The 27,868-nt window shown below is 36.1% G+C and overlaps 1 protein-coding gene across 4 annotated transcripts in view; it reads left to right on the plus strand.

The window, feature by feature from the left end:
• Positions 1–27,868, plus strand: part of LOC120537309 (fibroblast growth factor 13) — a 408,897-nt gene that overhangs the window by 47,167 nt on the left and 333,862 nt on the right. Inside the window, exon 1 of one of the 4 annotated variants that reach the window (XM_039766166.1) lies at positions 24,726–24,748. The exons of the other annotated variants lie outside the window; for them this stretch is intronic. The gene's annotated coding sequence lies outside the window, so the exon portion shown is untranslated. Of the gene's footprint in view, positions 1–24,725; positions 24,749–27,868 lie in introns of those variants that run through there. 4 annotated transcript variants of the gene reach the window in all.

A 27,868-nucleotide genomic window follows, 5' to 3' on the forward strand; every position in this document is an offset into this window, starting at 1 on the left:
AAAGATTATTGCATTAATTAGTACTCCAGATCAGAAAAATGATATCACAAAGGAGCACAGACTGAAAAAACTAATAGATCATACAGGATAGCCTGACAGATTTGTGTGTTTAGGTCATCGTTTATGAATTAGCAAAATCTAACTACCTTCACCTTCATCCCAAATAAATGGAAATATTAGCTTGATCAGTTTACACTTATTACCACCTAGTTTTATTGGTTATAATATAATATAGGTTAATATAGATTACAATGTATGTTACAGTAGGTAACATACTATTAATTAAATAATAATATATCAGGTCTGTTTTGGAGGAAGTTTGAGGGAGGTGTAAGTAGTCAAACGATTCTCTTGTATCTGTTCTTTAGCCGTTTGGACATGTGTGCAGTACCCTCTGAACCGTGCTGTTTCAGGTCAGATATTCCTCAGGCACAGAGCTAACCCACTGACATTCTGTCTCCCACTGAGACCTATACGGTACCTCAACTGCCTCTTATACCTGTATAGTAGACATCACCACAGTAATACTTACAGTGTGTGTATCATCTTGTTCTGGACATTCCACTATGCTAACGCACCATGTCACAGAACATGCAGAGCTTGTCACTTTGTAGTGTTAGCACGCCAGGGAAATTAAACTCCATCACTCCTCTTGTATGATTGGTTAGATTTTAATTGTTCTTATTTTAATGTCTGCACTTTGAAGAGCTAGTGTATGAAGCAATGCAAAAATTAGTGATGGATCGCATCCCTTATGGATTCAATACGGAATACAGAATTTTATGATTTAGTACAGGATGATCTTGTATTATACTACTCTCCTGATTTGTGTGGATTAAGATTATCAAGAAATTTAGGAAACAAACAGTAGCAGCAGTGACCATGCCATTACCATTAATAGACTTTGATTCATTTTGCACTGCTTCATTAACGACTTGTGAAGCACCATCAAATTAACTGGACTGAATTAACTCATTTAAACAAAGGAAGGCATGGTACTGTCTAACTTTCAGGTCTGCTACTGGACTGAATATATAGTATGTATTTTTAGACTGTGGAAGGAATAACAAATATTCACTACCTTTTATTTACCATGCAGTGGAATCCCTGCACCAATTCTCTTCTGTTTTGTTTCCTGCACCAATAGCCATTCAGTATGTCCAATTAAATAAAAATTGAGTGGGTTAATGCTGTTCTACTGGAAGAGCCATTTTAAGACGTATATGTTGCTGTCAATTATACCGTTACAAGATGATCACATTTCTACCATTCCTCAGGTGCACAATATTTATATATTGACAATGCATTTTTGTCATTTGAAAACTGTGCCTCAAATATTACCTTCTATCACTTTTACTACATGTAAGTAGAAACCTTCCTAAAAGACAGGTTTTCCTAATAGTCCCACATTAGAAAATTTTACTTTCTAGATCAGATGAAGCTATACAGGTAGATAATATCTCCAGACAATAAGAGTGCAGTCAAAAGAGTTCATCTATAGGTCATCTGAGAGACAGCTGGGACCAAGCCTTTTCATTTTTTCAATTAAATACACCTTTATTAAAGACGCATTGTCTAATTCAGCTAAAAAATTGAACATTGTATACATCTTTATGGACCCACACTATGCAAATTGTGTCTGTAATGTTGTTAGGCACCTGATACATTAGCTGACATCAGGATTTATTGGCATAAAACCTTTGCTTGCTTATCAAACTCTTAAACTCAAAATAATCTGCAATCCCCCCAAAATTTTCTTTGGGGTAAAGAAGCATACTGCCTTATTTTGGTTACCAGGAAAAACCTTAAATCACCTAACTGTATGACAGTGGGGGAAAAAAGATGTCCTATTATTTAAATTAAGAATAAATTCTATTCACTTTATGTAGGGCTATTTTAAAGTTCTTTGGGACCTGGCAGACATGTGTCAATGTTATTCTGATTTAAATGAGCATACTGAATCATTGTTAACATTTCAATATTTCAGTACAGTATGTTTTAGTGATTGCTGCATATTAAATATTTTTTTAATTGCTACTATTGGAGAGATCTGATTTGAATAAGGTGTAGTACAATATATTTTAATGATGTCTCATTTATATTTGCATGGTTCCTCACAAATCCAGTCTCAAATCTGGTACTGGTCATTGTCTGTGATGTTATCATGTGTACCGCACTGTCTGGTTTTGTGATAGAATTTGGGAACCTTTATTTGTCAAAGTTAATTTATCATTTCACTTCTTATGCTATGAACTGAACAATCAAAAATACTGAATGTATTAAAATTGTTTTTATATTTTATTTGCTTAATTTGTGACCTGTACGATACTGAGAAACATAGATACAAAGCCTGCTGTGCGTCTAGGCGTAGTTTATTTGTTAGTGTTTATGGAGCACATTGAACACATTGTCCTATAAATAGAAAGGATTCCTCCCTGGACCTGCAAGCTAATTTAACACAGCCTTAGGCTAATAGCATCTCAACTGCAATAATAATTCTGTTTTAAATCTATGAGTAAAACATTAACAGTGTGATGGCAAACAAAATTACCATTACTTATTCTGTTTTTGCTAAATAAAATAGAACTGTGACATTTAAGATTTTTCTCAATTTTTTTTACTGCAAAACTCTAGCCCAGTGGTTCCCAAACTCAATCCTGGGGACCCCATGTGGCTGCTTTTTTTTTTTTCCCAGCCAAATTCACAATCAATTATAATAACTGAACTCATTCAGAAAAGCACAATAGTATGATTTTTACATTTATAAGACATTTAGAAATATTTCAATTTTTACTTTAACCTTTAAATGCTTAACTCTTATTATTTTTCTATTGTGTTGCACTTTTCTGTGCATTTTATTCCATTCCTTATATATTAATGATGACAATAAAAAGCAAGCACAGCAGACGCCCAGGCAAACAACTCTGAATAATAAAAGGCTGCAACTACTTCAGTGTCAGACCCAATATTTAGTAAATAATGTATTAAACAACCAGAACACTAGAATGGAAATCAGGATGAAAACAGTGTTAAAAAAAAAAATAAATAAATAAAACTACTTTAACCGCATATAACTGCTTAGTACTTTTTAATAAAAATTTACCAAACTTAGTTTTGTAATATCTACAATGACCCCAAAGCACAAAAACTAGGGAAGAAACAGCTCACTTAATTAGGATAGGAGGATAGGAATTAAACAAACGTTGCAGCTGCAGGGCGTTCCCAAGGACTGAGTTTAGGAACCACTGCTCTAGCTTATAGATATAAACATTCCCTTATTTATTATTTTTTAAATATTTTCAGGATTATTTATTAGTGAGGGCGGCACAGTGGCAGAGTGGGTCCCGGGTCCTTCCTGTGTGGCGTTTGCATGTTCTCCCCGTGTCTGCGTGGGTTTCCTCCCACAGTCCAAAGACATGCAGGTTAGGTGCATTGGCGATTCTAAATTGTCCCTAGTGTGTGTGTGTGTGTGTGAGTGCCCTGCGGTGGGCTGGCGCCCTGCTCGGGGTTTGTTTCCTGCCTTGCACCATGTGTTGGCTGGGATTGGCTCCAGCAGACCCCCGTGACCCTGTAGTTGGGATATAGCGGGTTGGATAATGGATGGATGGATTTATTAGTGAAGGATAAGATATTAATGTAGCAACAGTGCTTCAACTTGTCTTAAAATCTGATTGCTCTTACAACTTATATTTTCAGCTCTTATATTATTGATTCTTGCCTCCTACTTTCTGTTGTCTTTTTAGTATTTTGTGTTTCCTCCAATCAAACGAAGTACTGTATTATTATGAGCTCACCACATTTTTTATGGATTGGCCTACACTTGTGCAGTCTAATCTTAACACAGACACACACAAATTCACACAACAAATCCTGTCATACTTGCACTTAAGCACTGATAAGTGATGTCTGCACAGCCTGTCCTCCATTACTCCACTAAGAAACTCACTAGCTTTGGCTTGAACATACCAGACAAGTGTCCCTGGGTGGTCTTTGGGAATCCCCAATACACTGGTGGCTGATACACCTTAGTCATTGCCACTTACCAGTAGTGCGTTACTCCTTAACGCATTGCTCACTGTAGGAAGTGTCCCTTCTCATCTGCTAACCATGTGAGGAAGTAGTCTCAATCTGCCAACACTAAATGTCCTGTATTTATCTATTACCATTATGAAATGTAAAGCAAAGCAATGTTTATTAAAATTGACTAGTAACAGTAAAATGAATATACGGTTAGGTCCATAAATATTTGGAAAGAGACAACTTTTTTCTAATTTTGGTTCTGTACATTACCACAATGAATTTTAAATGAAACAACTCAGGTGCAGTTGAAGTGCAGACTTTCAGCTTTAATTCAGTGGGTTGAACAAAAAGATTGCATAAAAATGTGAGGCAACTAAAGCATTTTTTTAACACAATCCCTTTATTTCTTGGGCTCAAAAGTAATTGAACAAATTAAATTACTGGAAATAAAATGTTAATTTCTAATACTTGGTTGAAAACCCTTTGCTGGCAATGACAGCCTGAAGTCTTGAACTCATGGACATCACCAGATGCTGGGTTTCCTCCTTTTTAATGCTCTGCCAGGCCTTTACTTCAGCGGCTTTCAGTTGTTGTTTGTTTGTGGGCCTTTCTGACCTAAGTTTAGTCTTCAACAAGTGAAATGCATGCTCAACTGGGTTATGATCAGGTGACTGACTTGGCCATTCAAGAATTTTCCACTTATTTGCTTTAATAAACTCCTGGGTTGCTTTGGCTGTATGTTTTGAGTCATAGTCCATCTGTATCATGAAACGCCGCCCAATCAATTTGACTGCAATTAGCTGGATTTGAGCAGACAGTATGTCCCCGAACACCTCAGAATTAATTTGGCTGCTTCTGTCCTGTGTCGCATCATCAATAAACACTAGTGCTCAGTGCCACTGGCAGCCATGCATGCCCAAGCCATCACACTGCCTCCACCATGTTTTACAGATGATGTGGTATGCTTTGGATAATGAGCTTTTCCACGCCTTCTCCATACTTTTTTCTAGCCATCATTCTGGTAGAGGTTGATCTTGGTTTCATCTGTCCAAAGAATGTTTTTCCAGAACAGTGCTGGCTTCTTTAGATGTTCTTTAGCAAAGTTCAATCTATCCTTTCTATTCTTGAGGCTTATGAGTGGCTTGCACCTTGCAGTGCACCCTCTGTATTTACTTTCATGCAGTCTTCTCTTTATGGTAGACTTGGATATCGATACGCCTACCCCCTGGAGAGTGTTGTTCACTTGGTTGGCTGTTGTGAAGGGGTTTCTCTTCACCATGGAAATGATTCTACAATCATCCACCACTGTTGTCTTCCGTGGACGTCCAGGTCCTTTTATGTTGCTGAGTTCACCAGTGCTTGCTTTCTTTCACAGGATGTGCCAAACTGTAGATTTTGCCACTCGTAATATTGTAGCAATTTCTCAGACGGGTTTTTTCTGTTTTCACGGCTTAAGGATGGCTTCTTTCACCTGCATGGAGAGCTCCTTTGACCGCATGTTGTCTGTTCACAGCAAAATCTTCCACATTCAAGCACCACACCTCAAATCAACTCCAGGCCTTTTATCTGCTTAATTGTTAATGACATAACGACGGACTTGCCCACACTTGCCCATGAAATAGCCTTTGAGTCAATTGTCCAATTACTTTTGAACCCCTGAAATGAAGGGATTGTGTTAAAAAATGCTTTAGTTGCCTCACATTTTTATGCAATCGTTTTGTTCAACCCACTGAATTAAAGCTGAAATTCTGCACTTCAACTGCATCTCAGTTGTTTCATTTAAAATTCGTTGTGGTAATGTACAGAACCAAAATTAGAAAAAAGTTGTTTCTGTCCAAATATTTATGGACCTAACTGTAGCAGCAAACAATTTAAATTGAAAAAAGGAATACAGTAATGATAGTTGGATGTAAAACCCTAAATGCACCCTTCTTCCAAAGTCAAATATCTTTTAACAATACTTTCTGTAAAAATATTGAAGCTAAATAGCCACAATGGAACATCTGTGTAAGAACAAGAGAGGAAGGGAGATGGAGCTTGTCTTTGACTCCGAGGTCAGGCTGGTGCATGGATGACATGTTTAAAGTCCAAATGGAAGGTTCTCTATGATGGAATGGAGTCGCTCTCTCCTCCTTGGCCTTTATGCCAGAAACAACAAGTAGTGATGGACAGTGCAGCCAAAAAGCTTTAATCATATAAATAATGCAAAATACCTGAGTGTTTGTCTGTACTATCTCCAATTTTGCAAGAATGAAACTTCCAACAAGGCCAAAACGATTTATAAACTAAGTGGTTATTCTAGCCTGTAATTATAATGTATGTTCTACTCTGAGAAAATATGAACAAGAAAACAAAAGTAGGTATAAAATTAGACAAATTACATAGGATGATAAACTGAACCGTGAAAGAGCCTTAACAGTATTGCTCTGAGTAAAACATCTGAGGTAAGCTGCAGATTCGTAGGTAAAACAGTTTGAAGTTCATCATAGCTTGTCTGAGCAAAATATGCAAAAAAAATAGTGGGCAATGATTTTTAAGCAAAATGCCTATAGTCATAGGATTTTTTTTTTCCCTCTCCAGAACATGTACTTTGCACTTGGTCATCATGAAATACAAAATAAAAGGAATATCTCTGAATTAATAATTGTCACCACAATCTTTCATATATAAAGTAAAAACATTATAGCATATGCCTTTAGCATTGTAGTTCTTCATCCTGAAATTGTAAATATTGTACTACTACCTGTCTGTGTAACCTAGTATATGAGGAGTGACTTGATTTTATGATTCACTTCTTTGAAAACAGCAGAGACCTACAGTAGATATAATAATTTCTTAAAGTTATGTGATAATTATTAGAAATAGTGCTATGGACAATGTTAGATCAATGTGTCTGTCTTCCTGGACCTCTTTCAGATTAGATTGCACATTCACTATTTACTCCTTTTAATGCCATTTCAAAATACGACTGGGTAATTTAACAAAGCTGTATAATTATGTTGTCTGAGAAATGTGCAACCCCAAAACCCATAAATGGATTAATTGGGTTAAAAAAATGGATGGATGCAAAAAAGACCAATAGCCATAACAAAATTGCACTTTGCAATTGATATTGAACCTCTTTTGTTGATACTTTCAAAAGACAGCAACAAAAAGTAGACTTCAGAGGTGACTTTTTTTGGTTGACTCCCTTAGGGTCATATCAGTGTTTTCCTTTAAGTGAAACATTGATGGCACTGTATAGGACCACTTATTGCCAAAGTGCATACATCATTATAAAGTATAAAGAAGTGAACCTTTGTTTTAGTATGTGATCTCTTGAGAAAACGAGAAGTTCATCAAGTAAAATCCCTCATTCATCTGAGTAGCGCTTTCACTCCTGCTTCCTGCAACCTTGACAAGTTTAGAGGATTAGAAATGGAAGGGTGGATGTCAATCACAGCCAAATGATATATGATGGTGTGCTGGCATACAATTTTTCTGAGCACTAGGCCACACTAAACAGGTTTACCTGCAATATTCATAGGGGATTTTTCAGTATGAAATTTGGTTCAAAATCCTTTGTAGACATTATTTCTTTTCAATGATATTTTCACTATTTACTTACAGTAATTCTTCAGCTTTCTGATTGAATGATGCCCTATCTGGGCAAGTTTGCATTTTTCTTCTGATACTAGAAAAATCAATCTCTATAATCAATATCCTCTTTATTTGTCCCAAGGGGAAAATGTGGCCTTTAACAGAAATTAAATAAATAATCACAAATTGATACATACATTTTATAACAAACACACACAATAATTACTAAAAAGAAAGATTTAGAAAGAAAAACCCTTGTTTTTTCACACTTCTGCTGGATAATTTAGTGGCTTAAAGTCTTCATTGTTTGTGTCAGAGAGAGGATGTGCAGCATTGTTCATAATCGCTGTCATTTTCGTTTTCATTCTCTCCTTTGTTACTACCTCCAGGGGGTTCAGAGTGCCTCCCATAACTGAGCCTGTCCTTTTAATTACTTTGTTGATTCAATTTACTGGAACAGCAGGCTGTCCATAAAGTGGAAAAAAACAGGATGGTTTCCACAGCAGTGGCACAAGTATTAGTCACAGACTGAACAAGTAATTGGATGCTACAAAGTTGGTTTGCACAGGCCTTAAGATCTTGAGGACTACCTCCTTAGTTGTCTCCTCCTTGGTCATCAGTCATTAACAGCTCATACTAATGGACTCATCACTGGTCATACTAGTTGAATTGTTAGTTGTTCATGCAGCAGGGATGATGGGAGGGGAGGTTCCTGGCAATTGGAATTAGTAGGCAGTGGAAGAAGGGAAATTCTATTAAGAAATTGGTTCAGGGTGTAGCTTTCTCCACATTCACCTCAAGCACCTGACCCACATACTACTTGAGTCCAGTAATTATGCAGGCAGTTCCAAATATCTTTCATGTTACTCTCAGTTTGTTTTCGAGTTTAGCTCTATAAGCTTTCTTCCGTTCACTTAGCTTTTTGCTCAGCATTTACTGTATATCCTTTAGAGCAGTGGTTCCCAAACTCGGTCCTGGGGACCCACTGTGGCTGCAGGTTTTTGTTCCAACCAGCTTCACAATTGGTGATAATAATCAATAAAAACTGATCTCATTTAATTAGCTGGTCTTTTTTACTCTTTTCTTGTTCTGCATTCAGAAGAACACAACAGTGCATTTATAAGATATTTAGAAATATTTCAACTTTTTTCTAAAGCTATAAATGCTTAACTCTCTATTGTTGTTTTCCTATTATTTCTTCTTTTCCTGTGTAGTTTGCGCCCTTCATTTAACCTTAATAGTGACAATTAACAACCAGCATAGCAGATACCCAGGATGATGAAAGCTGCAACGACTTCAGTGTCAGACCCGCTAATTAGTAAATTATCAATTAAATAACCAGAACAGCTGGAAAAGGAAAAGGAAAATTACATTGAAAATACTGTTAACGATTAAAAAAATAAAAACTACATATTGCCAATATAACTGCTTATAACATTTTAATAAAAATCTACCTAATTTTGTTTGTAATTTCTACATTGACTCCAAAACACAGAAACTGGTTGATAATAACTCACTTAATGAGGCTAAGAGTCCAATGAAAAACAGACGTTGGTTGGAACAAAAACCTGCAGCCACAGTGGGGACCGGGTTTGGGAACCAGTACTTTAGAGCCTTTCTGCTGCTAGATTTGAAAGCTGTCCTCTTCTTACTCAGAGAACTTTTAGCTCCTTGGAAAACCTTGTTTGAAACGATGCACGCTTTTGTTAATGCATAGTAGTTTTGACGCAGAAGTTAATACAGTCTGTGATGCAGTGACTGACTCCCTCAATATCATGACTCACACATCACTTCAGAGTCTCTTTGGAAGTAGTCATTCAGAACCATTTCAGCCTCCAGGTTACTCTTCTTCACTATAATTGTGGTAACAGCTTCATGTCTAATAATAGACTTGTATCTGGGAATAAGATGTATCAGACTGTGGTCACATATACTTTAATGACCATTTTTAGTTTCTCATTGTTTCTTATGTTTCTAGGCTTTGCAGACATAAGTAGCCTTCAGATGCTTTTCACTCTTCCTCTGACTTCTCGTGAGTTCACAGCTGACTGTTAAAGGCAGTTGATATGACCCAGTGCTCGGGTTAGCTGAGACTGCAGCAGGTCATTGGTAAATTAAAACTCCATTTACCTAATTTCTAGTGACTACTATCAGTGACAAGCTAGAAACCAAATCAAATCTAATTTTACATGGCCTAGAATCAGAGTAAGTGGGTTTGGAAAGCAATTGTGAACAGTAACTGTGAAAAGTCACTGGTAACTGGAAAGGGACAATGTATCCCAGTAATTATATAATAACTGATAATTCATACTTGTATAATCTATATTCAGTACTGAATTAGAGAAAAACTTGTATGAAAGCAATATTCAAAATCCTAGCTTACTTTGGCATAGGAAAAAAGTATGTTCAATAAGTGTGTTTGACTTTTGGAGCAGGCTAACAAAACAGAAGTAGCAGTCATATTTAAAGTATGAAGGATGACAAGGGTTACTTTCTCTTTTAAGGTACTTTTTAATACAGTTAAGCACAAAGTTTTAATCTGAATTTAGGAACTGTTGCTCTTTCAGATAACTTTTATAGTATGAGCAAGCTGGTTAATTAGCAGAGGAAAAGTATACATAAGAGGAGAATATGAGGTGTGTTAAGAAATAATCATTGTGTTCTTTCAAAGATGAGCTTGTGTCATACAGTCTGATTTACAGAAATTATATATTCAAGTGAAAGGTTATGCTCATATTTTCCAAAATACTAAGAAAGCTTTCAAACTTTAATGCGAAACTCATCTTGTGATCTTAATTGTTAGAATAAACTGTAGTAACACAGCATACAAATTTAAAGAGTTATGGTCAATATCTGCGGCAAGTCTATTTGGTTAGCTCAGTTAACTTCTGGTTACTATAAAAGGAGGATAGCATCTTTGGAAGGTGTGCAGATAAGATTTTATTAAAATATGTCAAATAGCAGAAGAGTGACTAGTTAACTATCTTCCTAGGATAATCAATATTGACACAGAAAAGGTATAATGATTTCAGATTTTCATTGTTCGCAATTTTATTTAATTTGGTATCTAAAGTCTTTGTCCATTTAGACTGTTTATAGTACTGAGTTTGTACTTGGAATGTGGATGCAAAAATAATCATATTTAACAATATGAATATTATTTTGACTGATATAATTTTTTTTACCAAAATAGCTTTAAAACATTGCTGTTACTAATAATGAATATACTGTAGATTATCTGCACTACAAAATACTGTCATTTAAACTTAAACCAGTCTTTGAAACTAATTTTACTTTTTTGTAACTATTTAACTGAAACAATACTCTTTAAAAATCCATACATTGTTCTAACACTAGCTCATTTTGTTCTTGTTATTGGGAAAATTCAAACTGTATTCTGTAAAAGCATTTCTATGTAAATGAAATATTGGCAATGCATAGACAATCCAGTCAGGAGTTCCATAAAAGACATTAAAAAAGAGCTATCTGCTTAAAAAGTGATGGAAATGTAAACCTGCAGTCATTGAAGAACCTAAAGACCAGACCTCAACATCAGTGGACTATTCATCCATCCATCCATTCAATTGATGCAAGGCAGGAACCAAACCTGGGCAAACCTTCACACTTGCACAAAAGAGGTCAATTGTATAAGGTCATTTTAACACAGGCTTGCCCAGGCTGGTTTTCAGTCTCAGAACTCAGGAGATTTGAGGCCGAAGTGCCACAGTGCCACCCAATCCTGGACTAGTGTTAGAAAATCCCCTAATTAGTCTGATTCCATAATGACAAAAATAATAACTAGTGAAAAAATATCCCACCAAATTGTAATTTTGCCTTTTTTTCTATCCTTTCTCTCTGCTTACATCGTTATCTATATATATAATTCACTAAATCCATGGAGAGCAAGATGCACACAAGTCATGGCAAGCAAGATGCACGCAAGACAGAGCCACGCCCGCCAACTCACAGAGCCCCGCCCACTAACAATTGACTAAGTGGCCGACCATGGCACGCAAGACAGAAGAAATCTGTGCGGCCCGCATGACAGATCCTAGTTAGCATTAAACTTGTACAAAATGATTACTATCGTTTGTGATTGAATCATTCTGCATCTTCGGCGTTACTTATTGACTTTTCTTACTTCTGCCTTCTGACAAAAGCACGTTTTCCCATGGCATTACGGTACCGGAAACGTCATCTTCTAGTATAGTTGCAGCTGCAAAGTCGCAACTGAAGTGCTAGGCTGCAGTCCGCGGCGAAAGAACTGCCAGCAACAGAGACTCACTCAGTGAAGGGCTACAGCAAAAAGGCTGCCCCTTTCACTGAGAACACTTTTCAGAACGCTAGGCGGGCGGGGCTTTGCAGCGGCGCAGAAAAAGGAGAGAGACCGCGGTGAGAGAGTATTACAACAAAGTATTTTTATGTTTCTGACAGTTTCCCCATATGACACGAGTCCACAGAAATCTCGTTACTACGAAGTACATTCAGCAGCAGATACTTTCATTACAACGAAATGACTTTGAAATGCTTGAATGAATCATCGACAGAGCAGTTAGTTTTCACATGTGGCAATAGCGCTTCGGGACGTACTTCAGTGTGTCGTTCCCGTTGGGGGGTGATCCCAGATCCCAGATCCCGAAAGAGCTCAGAAACCTCACAATATGAAGAAGAAGAAAATGATAATTTGGCTTCTGACTGATAACGTTGCTGACCACAACATGCTTCAGCACTTAGATAATGTTCACGTTGAATTCCTCCCACCCAATTGCACGGCAGTGCTTCAGCCATTGGATTTAGGCATCATTCGCACCCTGAAAATTTATCATCGCAAGGAAATGTTGAGAAAAATTCTTGTCAGCATAACTTGTAGACAGGAGAAGATTAAAATAACGTGAAAGAAGCTATTGAAGCTGCTTCCATTTTCAACATCCTATCTTTGTGATGCACATTTTCTGCAGTGACAGCAACCAAAACGAGATTACGGAGTATACTGAACATAAGCAACACACTTTGCATGTCACTGTCTTCCATCCTCCCCAGATAGGATCGTCTGGTTCCGGGAGAACAAGCTCAGGGCTCTCACTGATTCTGCAATATGGTAAGCTGTATAATTTCTATTGCACAAGAATTCAAGCCTGATATTGACAAACTGGTTACTAACAAGAGATGCCAAGTGTCAGGACAAAAGAAATAAATCTCACACTGTAAGACTCCTATATAAGCAATGAATATAATTTAATATAATAATATAATTATTATAATATAATATAATAATATAAGAACCTAGCTAAGAGGCTAAGACTCTAATTGTACGCTGTTGTATGGAGATTGTATGGAAATAAATTGCTTTTATTTAAACTTCAAACTTTAAGTGTTACATTTTTTAAAGTTTTCAGTATTGGAAAGAAAGCTACAGTAACTTTGTATAATAGCATTTGTTACACTGCGGCCCGCTGACGCACGTATGGCAGTCGAAGCGGCCCACCAACGGTAGTGAGTTTGACATGCCTGGACCATGGAATATGCATGACAGAGCCCCATCCACCAACTATTCGAGCGAGAGCGAAAGCATTTGCCAAGAATGTTTTCATTAATCAAGACACACACACAGGCGCGCGAGAGAGACACACACACACAGGCGCGCGAGGGACACACACACACACACACACACACACACACACACAGATAGACTTGAGACGTTGATAATTATGCAGCGTATGCTACACCGCGGGTTGGCTAGTTAATATGTATTTCCACTGTGGACTTTCACTTTAAAGCTGAAAAATAGTACTTTTTAGTTATCATATAACACATGAGCATCTCATTGATTGGCTGTCATTTCAGAAGACTATTAGAAGGAAAAATAAATTCATTATTCCATATTTATGGATGATTAAAAATGTTTATGTACATCATATCGATACAGTGGTTACTTTGCCTTCCTTACAGATCCAGTGTCCAAAGATTGAATCCCATACTCATTGTAGAGTTTTACTTTAAATACTCTGGCTTTTCTGTCACATCGCAAAGACATAGGTTAGATTATTAGGTAAGTGTCGATTGGCCTTGTGCCTATGCACCCTGTGATGGACTGGTGCTCCTTCCTGGGTTGGTTTATACCTTTGTGTCAATTGCTGGGATATCCTACAGACTCCTTGGTACACTGAGTTGGATGTTACGTTGGAAGCTAAAAAGACCATACCACAGTTACTGATTATTGTTCCTAAAGGGAAACATGTAGTGAAACATTAAATCTTTATGAACTGAAGCCCAGAGTTGTACTTTACCCAATTTTAAAAATGCAGAGTATTTAAACAGTTATATTTGTAAGAATACACAGTAATTCTGAAATGTTTATACTTTAAAAAATACACTGTTTTAATAAGTCTAATAAAATTTTGGGAATAACTGCAATGTGCAGAATAAACAAGCTAGACAATGTACATATGGCATAACTTTCGGTTGTGTTTGAAGACTAAGTTAACTGATATGAAAGTTGGAGCATTTCACATTTTTATTTATTTCATCCAAGTGTAAATTATTACATTTTTCATTGTTGAATAGATTTGTAAAAATGAGAAGCATTTAAAAGTAATAGCAACAACAGAATGTAACTACATGTATTAATAGACAAAATTAAGTCAATGTTTTTACAAACATTTTACAATGGTGTTAAAGCTTAATAGCTTTCATACACACCAAATTGCAATTCAAGTAATGTGAAAATGGCTTTGATTGTTGTGTGTTAATAGTGGAGGGTCTGTGACTAATTATTCACGTCTCTTAAACATGACATTTTTGAAAGTATAGAGTAGCATCAAATTAGCAATTGAAAAAATATTAATACAAAATAACTAAATACTAAAATACTAGCTTAGAATCAGTATCAATATTATCTTATGAAAGATAAAAGGAACTGAATTATGTTCTTCATCTAGCTATTAATATTAAAACACATTCATTTATTAAATTATATATATATATTATTAGGGCAATTGTTGTTATTATTATTATTTTGAAAGCCTCAGTCTCGCTAGTGAACGATAGAGATCAGTAATTTTCCTGTTACAGTGATTTTCGATACACTTTTGCCAGAAAGAAAGTTAGCTTTGTTGATTTGATTCAATTCCCTGCGCACACCTGAGTAGTGACGAGCAAACAACTTCTAAAAGGGCATGTGGAGAGATACCAAAGTGAATGCTCAAAGCAAAATAAACCGCGGATGAGTTTTATCGTATTATCGCTGAATGGACTCTGATTTGTCGAACTCCGATTTTGATGCAAGTGATCTGGAGATGTAGATCGAAAACGAAAGTGAGGTACCGGCATCAGCTGATTGGTCTCCAGCTGATCGTGGTGCTGAACAAGTTTGTGTAGCTAAAGCACCTTTGACAACATTCACCTGGGAGGACAGACACTTACAATGACAAGAGGTACAAACCATATCGTGTCTCACTGCAACTGCCACCCCCACGTACCAGTCTCACAAAGACAGACAGCCAGCCAGCCTTCCTTGCATTCCTGCTGGCCATCGAGCCACCCCGTGTGCAGTCGCTACTGCCGCAAACTGCGAACAGGCACATACAGCAGGCACAATATGCACCAACAGACATTTTATGTTGATTTATGTGTGAAACCATTGCTTTGTGCACTTTTCAGAAAACTGTGTTTTTTGAAGTAATATTAGCCCTCGAACAGTTGCTACTGAACATAGACTGTTTATGCTGCTCCCTGATATAAGAAAATGTTTCTGGTGGTATCTCTTCAGATAAAAAAGAAAATAGATTTAGAAATGTTAACTTGCTGTTGCTTGGAAGGTGCCTGTTATAATATTGTGATTGTGGCTCTGAACTCTGAGGGTAACTTGTTAATGAACTAGATAAAATATTAATGACCTGGCAGAGGAAAATAGCTTTGGTTTTATAATTGATTTGATTACATTAATGTTTAAGTTGAGATTTACAAGAAATATTTTAACTGCTACTATGTAAAGGGAATACTGCTGCTAACACTAGAATTACCAGAGCCTACGAAAAAACTCGTAGATCCATCCCACCTTAAATTGCTTCTCACCACTCCATCAGTGGCTTTTGTAATTTAAATGTGTTGATAATAAGCAAGCAGCCTGTTATCACATCCCCCCACCACGCACAGTTTTCTCAGCTCAAGTCTGTTTACCTGCGTGTCAATTGCTTGGATTGTATAGAGTGAGAAGTCAAGCAAAATCACACCTTTTATAAATATTATATCGTTATTTGGAACACATGCATTTCATGTGTGTTTCGTGTCTACAGCGATCTTTGTAAACACATCCTTTAAAAAGAAACATTTTTCATTTTTTAGTAATAATTGACAAAATGGAAACATAAACTTTATAATGTGTGAAGCTTGAAGTCCAAATATCAAAGAAACACTTTCACAAAAGGTACAATACAACAGAACAAGTGCGCTTTTATTCAAAAATATAACTGCAGAAAAACAACACGCATTAGGGTGTGACATTGACACAATTTTACTATGACTGCTTCGGTGGTGCAACGGTATTAACACTTGACTGGTAATCAAAATGTCACGGGTCCGATCCCCGACAAGTCTGTTTCAATCAATTCAGTCTTATATGCTAACGTAATTGCTTTTCTCTTCTATTTATGTCAATAGAAGTGACATTTTTTTGTACTGTACTATTTAACTAATGTAAAGCAACAGAAGAAGGGCATGGCTATGAGAGCTGTTTGTATGTGCACAGTTGTCCTAGCATGTTACTAAATTGGCTATCAGAAGAGGAAAATATACAAAATATACATGTTCAAGCAACTGCTCTCATGGTAAAATTGAAGCAGTAGAGTAATTTGTAGTCATCCAAAATGTTTATTTTTAGATGGACATATTTGCAGGTTTTCAAAATTTCCCTTTGAAAAGCATTGGTAATTTTAAAACTTTGTACAGCTCCATCTGTTTGGGGAATCTAAACAAAAATGGAACAGTCAAATTTTTAGCATGCCACATCTCCACAAAATTGGCCCATGGGGGTCTTCAAAGTTTCATACTTTTGCAATGGATGCTTTGCGCATTATACGAGGGGGGACCCAAAAATAAATGTAATTTTGTTGTTGTTATGTTGGTACTTGTAGTACGTGGTTGGGCGATGTAACTAGGGCTAGGGCGTTCTAGTTACACTCCTCACAAGTCAGTCTGCCAAGTGCCATCAGTCTGGAAGGTTGTGCTTGTGTTCAGTGAATTTTGTAAAAGTAGTTTTGTGCAAGCGTCGTTTTTTTTACGATGGACGATTATTGTGAGCAATGTGCGGCAGTGAAATTTTGTTTTCTTCTTGAAAAAAGTGTTGCAGAAACTATTCTTATTGAAACTGTATGACAACCCTGAACCACCCACCCTACTCACCGGATTTAGCTCCGTGTGATTTCTCTTGTTCCCTCGAATGAAAAAAGACTTGAAAGGAAGGCGTTTTGCTGACGTCGAAGAGGTAAAACAAGAAACGACCAGAGCATTAATGGGCATTACTTCAGACGAATTTAAAAAATGTTTCTAACAATGGAACAAACGGTTAGATAAGTGTATTTCCGCCAATGGAGATTACTTTGAAGGAGACTAATTGTAGTTTGTACAGAAAATTAAATTAAACACGTTTTAAGAATATTTCCGGTTAATTTTGGGTCCCCCCTCGTATGTGAATGCTAAAAAATAAAGAAATGTGTATTGTCAATATTACCACAGTGTTGCCCATAACTGTGATTTGTGTGAAAAAGTAAATTCTAGTTTGAACACTTTATTCAAAAACACATCAGAGTTTCTGCACTGAGTTCAAATTGAATTTTTACTAATTTTTCTGTTAAAAGCTACATTTCATTAATTTGTACACTTTTACAACTGAGATGAAAGATCCATGCCATCAAGTATATTAACTATATAGTTATACTCAGTAAGCATGGCACCCTCATCTCTCCCTAACCAAAATACGGTGACATGTTAAATGTTAACTAGCGCATGCAAGTAAGAATTTCACTATACAGTGAACATATGACAATAGGCACTTAGAGTACTTCAGTATATGCACATATGCAAAATTAATTCAAGCAAGCAATGTCACTCAGTGAACTGCTGGTAATGTCAAAATTATTCTGTCCAAGTATTTTTCCTGACTCATTCCTATTCTCTAAACTTAAGTGTTTCTGTACAGCTTAATTCATTAATCATTAATCAGTTAAAATGATTAATTTTGTGAAACTGTACTCATTTGAACAATTCATGCACTAATATTAATAAATTGCATTTTAGTAGACCACACCAGTATTTTTTTATCATGAATGAAATAAATAAATAAATCCTGACTTGGGATAGGGCAATTTAGTGTAAATAAAGGTCTGTATTCTTTTAAGATTGAATTAATGTACTTTGGAATAACAGGACATTTTGAAAGTACATTTTAGTTATTTCTCCAGCAGTTCTGCCCTGTAGTTCAGCTATAATGTGTCAGTACTGTCAAAAGAAATGTAGCTGCAAAATTAGAATGACCTTTTCATTTCAAATACATTAATATCTGACAAAATACAAATATCCAACACCCACTTGCTGAGCTTACATCATTGTGTTGAGTTCAAGCAATGGAAAATTATACAGTACTGTGTAGAGGTAATATCGGCTTAGCGAAAGTCACGCAAGTAAGTTGGCAGTAATGTGATCAATACTAGTGAAGCTTCTTGAATACTAATAAAGATCTTTTAGAATAATATCATAGTTAGAACCTGCATTTTTTTCACTTGTTTTCTTGTTTGCCTTTTAGTACTCCATTATTAATATTGGACTTCTATTAATGTGACAGTCTTCTCAGTTGGAATTCAGTATTAAGCATTACCACAGTGTATCAATCCATTTTCTTTCTCAATGTTTTTGTCCAGTGTCATAGTAAACTGAAGAGTATCTTAGAAACCACAGGACAGAGCTTGAACCAGTTCTAGGTGAAAATCCATGCAATTGTAGAAAAGACATGGATCCTCCTCAGATTGTATTCTGACTGGTAATAGAGCTGGGAGCCATGCGCTGAGGGGTTGTAAAGCCACACCTTGCATGTTCATGTTATTCCAGTTACAATTAACATAGAAATAATTTAATTTTGTATGTAAGAATAAGTGTAGTATATATCTATACTTATAAATGGCAAAGCCCTCACTGACTGACTGACTGACTGACTCACTCACTCACTCACTGACTCACTCACTCACTCACTCACTGACTCATCACTAATTCTCCAACTTCCTGTGTAGGTGGAAGGCTGAAATTTGGCAGGCTCATTCCTTACAGCTTACTTACAAACGTTAAGCAGGTTTCATTTCGAAATTCTATGTGTAACGGTAATAACTGGAACCTACTTTCTTCCATATACTGTATACGGCCATAGCCTGCAGCTTGGTCGCCGTGAGGCGGAGTTGCGTCCCGCATCATCACGCCTCCCACGTAATTGAGTGCCTGCCCATATAAGGTAAATATTCACGGATGAGACTGTGCTTAGCATATTTATAAGTGCAGCTACTGCGGAAACCCTCTTGACGCTGAACAAGCCTTTGTACACATATCAATAGGAAAGCAAGGCGTAAAGCTTGAGTTTAAATTACGTTCATAGACACGCTACCACTAAATATTCGCAGGCAAATTGGGATGGGGGACCCAACGCCGCCTCACACGGTGACAGAGCTGCAGGCTATGGACGTATATATGTACGTAAGTAGGATTCAGTTAGCGTTGGGAACCCTCGTACCAAATTTCTTGAAGATGGGCCCATAAGTAACAAAGACCGTTGAAATGTTCAATATGGCAGCCGACAGTGGCGTCATACCACCGAAATAAGTACGTACATTGGTTTCGGTTAGCGCAGGGAACCCGTCTACCAAATTTTGTGAAGATGGGGCCATAAATAACAAAGTTCAACATGGTGGATGTTGTCGACCGTTATGACCGTTACGTGTAGAATTTCGAAATGAAACCTGCTTAACTTTTGTAAGTAAGCTGTAAGGAATGAGCCTGCCAAATTTCAGCCTTCTACCTACATGGGAAGTTGGAGAATTAGTGATGAGTGAGTGAGTGAGTGAGTCAGTCAGTCAGTGAGGGCTTTGCCTTTTATTAGTATAGATTAAAGCAGACTTGTTTTGTTATTCCTTTTGTGAAAGTGTTTATTTGATATTTAGAATTACGTCCTCATACTTTTATACACGTTTCTCATCAGCATTTCCTGTCATCCTACATTTACACAGATCATTGTAGACACAGAAGACATATGAAATATATGTATACTAAATAACAATATTATTTACCCTATACAATTCCAGACATCTATCTCCCAGATAAAGAGACATTTGCACCTGCCTCGGTGGAGGATGGGATAGCAGGCTGCTTGCTTGATTAACTTATTTGCAAAACAGACACTGTTAAGGAGGTGCATGGGAATTTAAGGTGGCCTGGCAATACAAATATTTTCATAGGTTTCAGGGATTCTAGTGTTAAATGTTTTTTTTTTTGTGCAGCTTAATAGTTTCTCAAGCCAATTAAATTTGGCTTGGATTTAGGGGTTTGATAAGTGTGCAAAGATTTTAGCACATGCCTAGACGTGAAATGTAAGTCTCGCTCACTGTATTGAAAAGGAAATGCCACCTTGTCCTAGAATAGAAAAAAAAAAGTACCATATATAAGCTACAGCATTAAAACTTTGTATACTCTTAACCCACTTGAAAATGTTTTTTCAAAGTACTCTTTTTGAACAAAAACAGCACAGAATTCTGTTAACATGCAGTATATTTGTCTGCATGTCAGTGAGATATTTGGGAATACAGTTTTTATTTTATGACATTACTTAAATAGCAAAATCCATCCCCTCTGTCCATATCTTTACAAAAATAGGGCATTTTGGTTCAGAATGGCCTCTGATTCAAAACCAATTCCAAAAAGCCATACTTCAGCCGAATGGGTGCACATGCCTTTTCACACCTGTGCCCAAGGTCAGTTGAGCTGAAGCTTGCTATCTAGGTAGTTTGGCTTTCCAGTGGAATATTTTGCAATAAAATCCATATCCTAAGTAAGTCATAAAGACACAGGGGGGTTGGTTAGTTAGACACGAAAGCATTTCTGTTCTCAACAATGAATCACTAATATTACATTTTACATTGGTATTACATTACCAATAAAGACATACAAAATGTTTATCAACTTCTATACAGAATTTCACGCTACAGCAGAAATTAAATTAAAATGTAAATGTGTTTTACATTTTAGTTAGGGAGATCTACAATAATTGAGTCAGCTGGTCATTTTCTAACCTGTTTCATCCTGAACAGGGTCGTGGGGGCCTGCTGGAGATAACCTGCACACACACTGGGAGAACGTACAAACTCCACACCCTGGTCTCCTTACTGAGAAGCAGCAGCTCTACCACTGTGCTACCATACCACCTCAATAATTTAGTGGAGCCAGTAATTTGTCATAAGTTAGTACTATCTTCTTTAAAATGTTTCTCATTCCATTTCTGCCCAGTCCTCTGTGCTGCATTGGCACAGATGCTAATGTTATTCAAAGATTTCCCTTGATACCTTAAAACTGTGTTCTGCATCTGCATTAAAGCCAGTGTTAGCTCTGTCTGTTGCAGTAATGCAGGCAAACAGTTTTCAGCTTGGAAATAAAGTGGTCTTTACCTGTTTTGATATTCTGCATTATGCAAGTAACAGGACCAAAAAAGTAATTGGATAGAAGAAACAAGCTATTGTGCTTTGTGTTGTGATCTTGACTAAATTTACAAATGAAATAAGAACTATTTTGTGAATTGAAATGGCAAACCCAACTTTCATTTTGCTGATATATATAATGTAATAATTGTATCAGTCATTTCCCTTCTCTTTTTAGATGTTAGAGAAAGCACTGCACATTATAGAAATAAGGGGCACTTAACTTGTCTAATTCAAATATGAATTTAAAAATATATTGCATTGTAGATTTGAAACTCCAGAATTTCCAATGAGCTCCGCTTTAAATTCCATGTGTGTTGCTTGATTTCTGCTTTTTTAATTTCTCTGTGGAGCATAAGCCTCCCAGTAAGTCAGTATGACTTCCCACCACATAAATTGTTTATGAGGACACTGAATGTGTCTCTGATAAGTTTTACTAACATATTTTACATTGTTTTCACATTTGATGCAACAACCTTTCTCTTGACTAAAGATCTTATAAATTGAATTGACAACTTATTAACAAACTTGATTAGCTGGAGCTAATCTTAGTAGAACTGGATTCAAGGGAGAAAACCTCACTATACATGGTGCCAGTCAGTCATAGGACACAATCAAGCACATCCTCACAGGGCCACTTTGGAACCACTAGTTAAAATGACCAGCATTTCTTTGGGAATGTGGGAGAAAACCTGGAGTATGCAGTGAGACAAAGAGCTTTCTACAGTTTTAGGATGTGGTGCATTCAATTCTGAAAGTGACACACAGTTTCATGTATGTCATAATATAGACTATATACAGTAGACCTGAATACACATGTAGTCAAAGTATAGTCAGCACTGTTTTTTCATAGTACTTGGTGTTAGAAGGTTTGAGTAAACACTCACCAGTGATTGTTTTATGGCTATATAAGAGATCATTTATTCCTATGGTCCAAGATGAAGAAAGGTCTGACTGCTCCTATTTTTTGGGGAAGATGTTTAAAACTTTGTGAACAGGAGCCATGATTGTCTCTCTTTGATTGAATTCTTCTTTGTTGACCCACTATGGATTCATATGAAGTGCTACCCATTAAAATAACATATTATGCATGTAATAGTATAATGATGCCCTCTCTAGTGAAAGTTATTGAACAATAAATTGAAGAACCAGTCAGAGAATTGACCTTCCAGTATAAATTAACTGACTCTAGCTTTCATGAAACATTATTATGGTGAGCCCCAGGTGATGTGAGCACAGAGCACAAATATGTTTTAGGCTAACATAATGACAGATCTGCAAATCTCAAATACTTATTTTTGGGCCATTCCACAGCAGTGCAGTAAAATCCATTTTCTCAGCAGTGATGGCTGATTTATGGTGAAAGCAAAAGAGCCCAGAGGACAGAGTTGTGAGAAAGCCAGCCTAGATATAACTCCAATGGTATTTTTTTCTTACTTTTAATGGGAAACAGAGTTCCAGTGAGGATTTACTTCAGCCCCATTACATTTAATGGAAAAACAGGAAAGCTGAGTAACAAAATTATATTTTTCAGTTGTATTTTGCATAGTGCCTTTAATAGTAGGGTTTATTCTTGTTTTTACTCGGGAGTAATTATAATAGACACACGAGGTTGCTGAAAATGTGGGGAATGGACAGAGCATGAAATGTTGTGCATATTTCTTCCAGCAAATTAGTTTGGATTTTTTTTTCTTAGCTAGGGTGTTGGAAAATGCCATCCTAGCTAATATCAGTAGTAACTCAAGATATTTGTAAAATACGTTTTCATGCATATTTCTGCAAGTACAAATGTTTCCCAAAAATCTCTGTACACACCTAATAGATTTATGTACCTCCGTTGATTTTTGAATTAAAATAAACTGAAGATAAATTCTTATGCTCTCTAACCTACCAAAACTACATCAATGCTATTTTTGTTTTATTTTTTTCTTGTTGTTTTTGGTTTTTCCCCCAATCCCTTACCATTCTTTTTCACTTTATTTCCCTGCAGTCTGTTACCCTCAGTAATGTTTGAAGCCTGTAGAGTCAGGACCTTGTATTAGTTATGGACTCTTCGGTGCTGCAGTACTTAAGGTTGAAGTACTTTAAAGGACTATACAAGACTCTTGCCTGCTGTAGAACTTTGATGTGGTGTTAGTTAGCTTGCTGCTGTTCCCTTCTCTTTCGGTAGGTACTTGAGATTTGATTATTTACATCCGTCTCAGTGAACCGTGTAAAGTGGTCCCCTACCTGTACCTTTTGAGCCAAGATTTCTTCTATAATGGGGTGCAATTGGTTTAATTTGTCCTGTTGCTGCATCTTCAGCAATGTTCGATTAATCCTGTTGACTGCGCCATTGTAATAAAGAGGCAGATTATAAACCTTTGGGGTACCCAAAGGCAAATTCTGTATACTATAAAGAAAAAGGATTTAAACGTGTTGAAAAAGCCAAAAAAAAAAAAAAAGTCAAAGATACAAGTCTCGAAAACAGACTGCTGAAGATGGTGGAGCGCTCAATCTTATGGGCTACTGGCAGGAAGAGGCGTGTCCAGGCAGGAGGACACCAGAAGTGACATCAGAGATTGTCAATCTTCCAGTCTGCATTCAAGAGTGCCCTCTGGTGTTCCAGTGGGAAATTACAACTATCTGAACCCTTAACCTGTCCACCATGCGCACGCAATTTTATTAATTGCCAAACTGTCTTGGGTTTTCTTCATATGTAATGCCCTTCTAAAATAGTTCCAATTTATATCATTAACATTTTCCTGTCACTTTTTCTGTCTTTAGATCTGAAATGTCTTCTTTTACTTCATTTTACTTTTAACTATATGGAATATCAGAAAATCTGCATAATTTACATCTGAGTCTAATCATGATAGAAATAAAAATAAAGGTGCAATCAATATTGTAATAATATTTGAGACAAGTCCCCTGATTAGATGATACATTCATTTCCATTTAGCATGCAATGAAAAATAAATAATTTAACAAATTAGCAGAAGTGAACAAAATTCTGATTTACCTTTCAACTGTGGCTAACATTGTTGCTTGATGTTGTGTAAAACAAAAGCCCAAGTGTCGTTATAGCCTCCTAAATTTGGATTAAGAATAACTGAAGTCTGATTACCTATTGCTTTTTAGCAGTGAAAATAAATTTTATGATCGCAATTTACATTTTCTTGAACAAATACAATTTCTGTATCAAACCCTAGATTTAAGTAATACTTAAATTTAGCAATAGTGGGAATTAGAAGTGCACCGATGCAAGCATTTCTTATTGTTGTCACAAGGGGGCACCACTGTAACCATAATGAGTCAGCTCATTGTCCATAAGTTGGCTCGCATCCTTGCCAGGATGAGTAATGCTACAGCGATTTCTACTGTCACATGAACATAATTCATTCAGGATAAAGAAGGAACCCATGTTGAAGACTTTAATATCCAAGGTAGGTTTATAGAAACAGTAAACTGACGTGTGGGGTTGCTTTTATTAAAATATAAACCAAAACTCTCTATCTACAGTAGCTTTTTAACACTTCACCCACTAATAGTTTGTCTTTGGTAAAATGTTAAAGAAATAGTGTCATTTTTGAATTTTTTTATTGCTATGCTTAGAGTAACAAAGCCATTGTCGATATAACTAAGACAAACTTAATATGCAGAAAATGTTCAAATTACATGCTATATGCTAAGAATACTCACTGTAAATTTACAAAAAAATTTTAAGATTTGCTATGTCTGGTTTTGCACTTAAACACATTATTATTACAAGTATCCTAGTTACAAGAGTATGCATGTGTTTAACTAACATGTTATGTAAAGAGAGAAAAGAGAAATGTGTGGGCTGCTTTTTTTGTCATTTGGCCCTCATCCTGACAGTTCCTGCACATATGGCATGAACTCTTTATCCCCACAATGTATTTTTGGTAACAATTTATACCCCATTAAAACCCTTGATATCTTCACTATGTATCGCAAACTGTCAACATTAATGGCTGCCTCACTTTTGCACTAAATCCTTTACTGACAAGACTATGGTAGTTTCCTGATAATCATTACAGAATTAATTACAAAAAAGAATGGAGGCGATAACATTAAAGTTGGTGACTGTCGATCTGCATATGGTCTAGTATTATAACAAAGTAATTTAAAGTATGAAGGCATATAGCCTTTTGAAAACTGTATATATTTTCAATCAATGTAGAGCTCTTTCTGCCCTTTAATACAAACAAATTCACACATCTTTTGTTCACTCAGATGTGCTATATGTATTGTAAAGTAAACATTGATGCATCAATGTGTTACAGATTTACATTGAAGATTTGTACATATTCTCTGTCCTGGATGTTTAATCAGAGTACATGCAATGTTTTGCTTTTTTAACTTTATATTTTGGTCATTCATAATGTGATTGAATGACATTGGGTTATGCTGCCTATTCAGGATTGTGCTTTAAACATAAATAATGATGCAGTGGTATTGTTTCTGCATTACTATAGTGCGTTTCTAACAGACTTTGTCAGGTATTGTTGTCTATGTGTAAGCAGGATGATTTTTTGAAAGTGAGATATAATGGTAAGAAGTTAGATGTTGAAATGAAGATTTGATTAGTTTGTAATAATGCTTGTAATAACTAAATCAATAAATCTAGAATCCTGTTAAAATTATCATTTAAATAAATCTGTTATGAAACATTTGTGTGACGTTATGAAACCCCTGTCCTAAGTTCAAAGTCACCATGAAATTTGATTTTCTACAACTAAGATTTTACATTGCTTAGAATGGAAGAATCATAATCTCATGTCTAGTTAAAGACTGACCAGACATGGAGGCTCTTTGGCGTGGTCTAAGTCAATGACCAGTTCCTTTTTTTTGCTGATGTTAAGTTGTTGACAATTCCCTTTGAACCAAGAAACAAAGTTCTCTACCTGACTCCTATTCTGTCACATCTCCCTTGTAAGTATACACCATCAGAGAACTTCTGCAAGTAGCTAAAATAATTAAAATGCTCCAAATTTCAAAATAGTTACTTGAATCATCCAGTGTACATCAATGTTACAGCCTGCATTCATTTTCTGACTTGTTTCTGGACATGTTGTAGCAAAGAAAAATCCTTTAGTACAGAAAAGAATTCTTTAAATTGAAATCAAATGATCGGCTATGATCGGGTATTGTCAACTTCAAATGGACTGCTGTTTTGAGTGTTCCCTTTTATATTATTATGTATTGTAGCTCATTTGCTGAAGACCTATAGTTTTATTTCATTTTACATTCCTAGAACCTTTTGACAAGGGTGAAGGTTGAGCTAATCTATTATCAGAAGGAACATAAATGTTTAAATAAATAGAATTTCTGTTCTGCAGTTTCTATGTCCTGTCTGCCTTTCTCATGATTCTGTGCAAGTAAATGAGGAAAGACCATCAGTAATAAAATGCTTGTACTGTATTTGTGAGCCCAAGTGCCTGACTGCACTGTTAATGAAAATGCTGCCTTTATTAAAATACTGTAGTATACAATGGTTGGAAATTAATGAGCTTAGATCTACATATCTTAAAATTACAGGTTTATTTTTAAATTTTGTTTGTATGTGGTGTTCTGTTACCCCATCCCCAGTTTAGAAACATGGCTTTACACTATAGATATGTCAATAATTGTATCTGAACATTTTTTGTGCACCATTATTATTTGACTTTCCTGAATAATTAGAATGGATTTTAAGTATACTCATGTCATGTCAATTTCTGTTAAGGAGCTGGTATACCAGATGGGTTCTTTCTCAACTAACTTTCAATGCATATCTGCTCAGTGTTGAATCAAAACATGTATATAAATGCAATACAAGTGCTTTATTTGACTATTCTGTCAAGATGAAGTTTTATGGGTGACTAGAGTCTGTTAAACTTCTCTTATATGGACCATTTTCATTTCTGACTCTGTATCAGTGCTATCCTCAAATATCTCTGTCCAACTTTGATAAGGCTTCAGTGATTGACATGTTTTGTTTTTTTTGACAGAACATTCATCACATTTCCCATTCATATTTCTTTTATTAAACCAAACTTGTATTTTGTATTAATTAGAAAGGTCTTTTATATTATTACCAGACTCTTTTCTTCACCTTCAACCCAGCTTTTTTTGTGGTACCAGATTCTGACACCCTTTACTTGTTTTTAAACATAAACATCTCTTGGAAGCTTTCCTTTTTAGTTCATAGCATATTTATTGAGTTTCCTTGAATCAATTGTCCTTTGTGTTTCATTTCTGAATTTTATTCCTGTATTGTGTACCTAGCTTTTTGCCCATTACTTGTGGTCCCTTTTCCTTCTGGTGGCTCTGTTCTTGATTTCTGTTCTGTTGTCTGCACATTTCTCTCACGGCCTAGTAATATTTGTAATGTCCAGTACCTTATGATTAATATTTGAATGTGATGATGTTATCAGTTTGGGTGGTAAAAATTCTTATGATATCATGCTCCTACCCCTGAAAAAGAGTGGCCTGCTCTCTGCAAGCAAGAGCTCTACCCTAACTGGAACTTTCATGTACCTGAAGTTGTTGCTAACTAGTCA

Source organism: Polypterus senegalus, chromosome 10 (genome assembly GCF_016835505.1).
Source record: "Polypterus senegalus isolate Bchr_013 chromosome 10, ASM1683550v1, whole genome shotgun sequence".
Taxonomy (NCBI): domain Eukaryota; kingdom Metazoa; phylum Chordata; class Cladistia; order Polypteriformes; family Polypteridae; genus Polypterus; species Polypterus senegalus.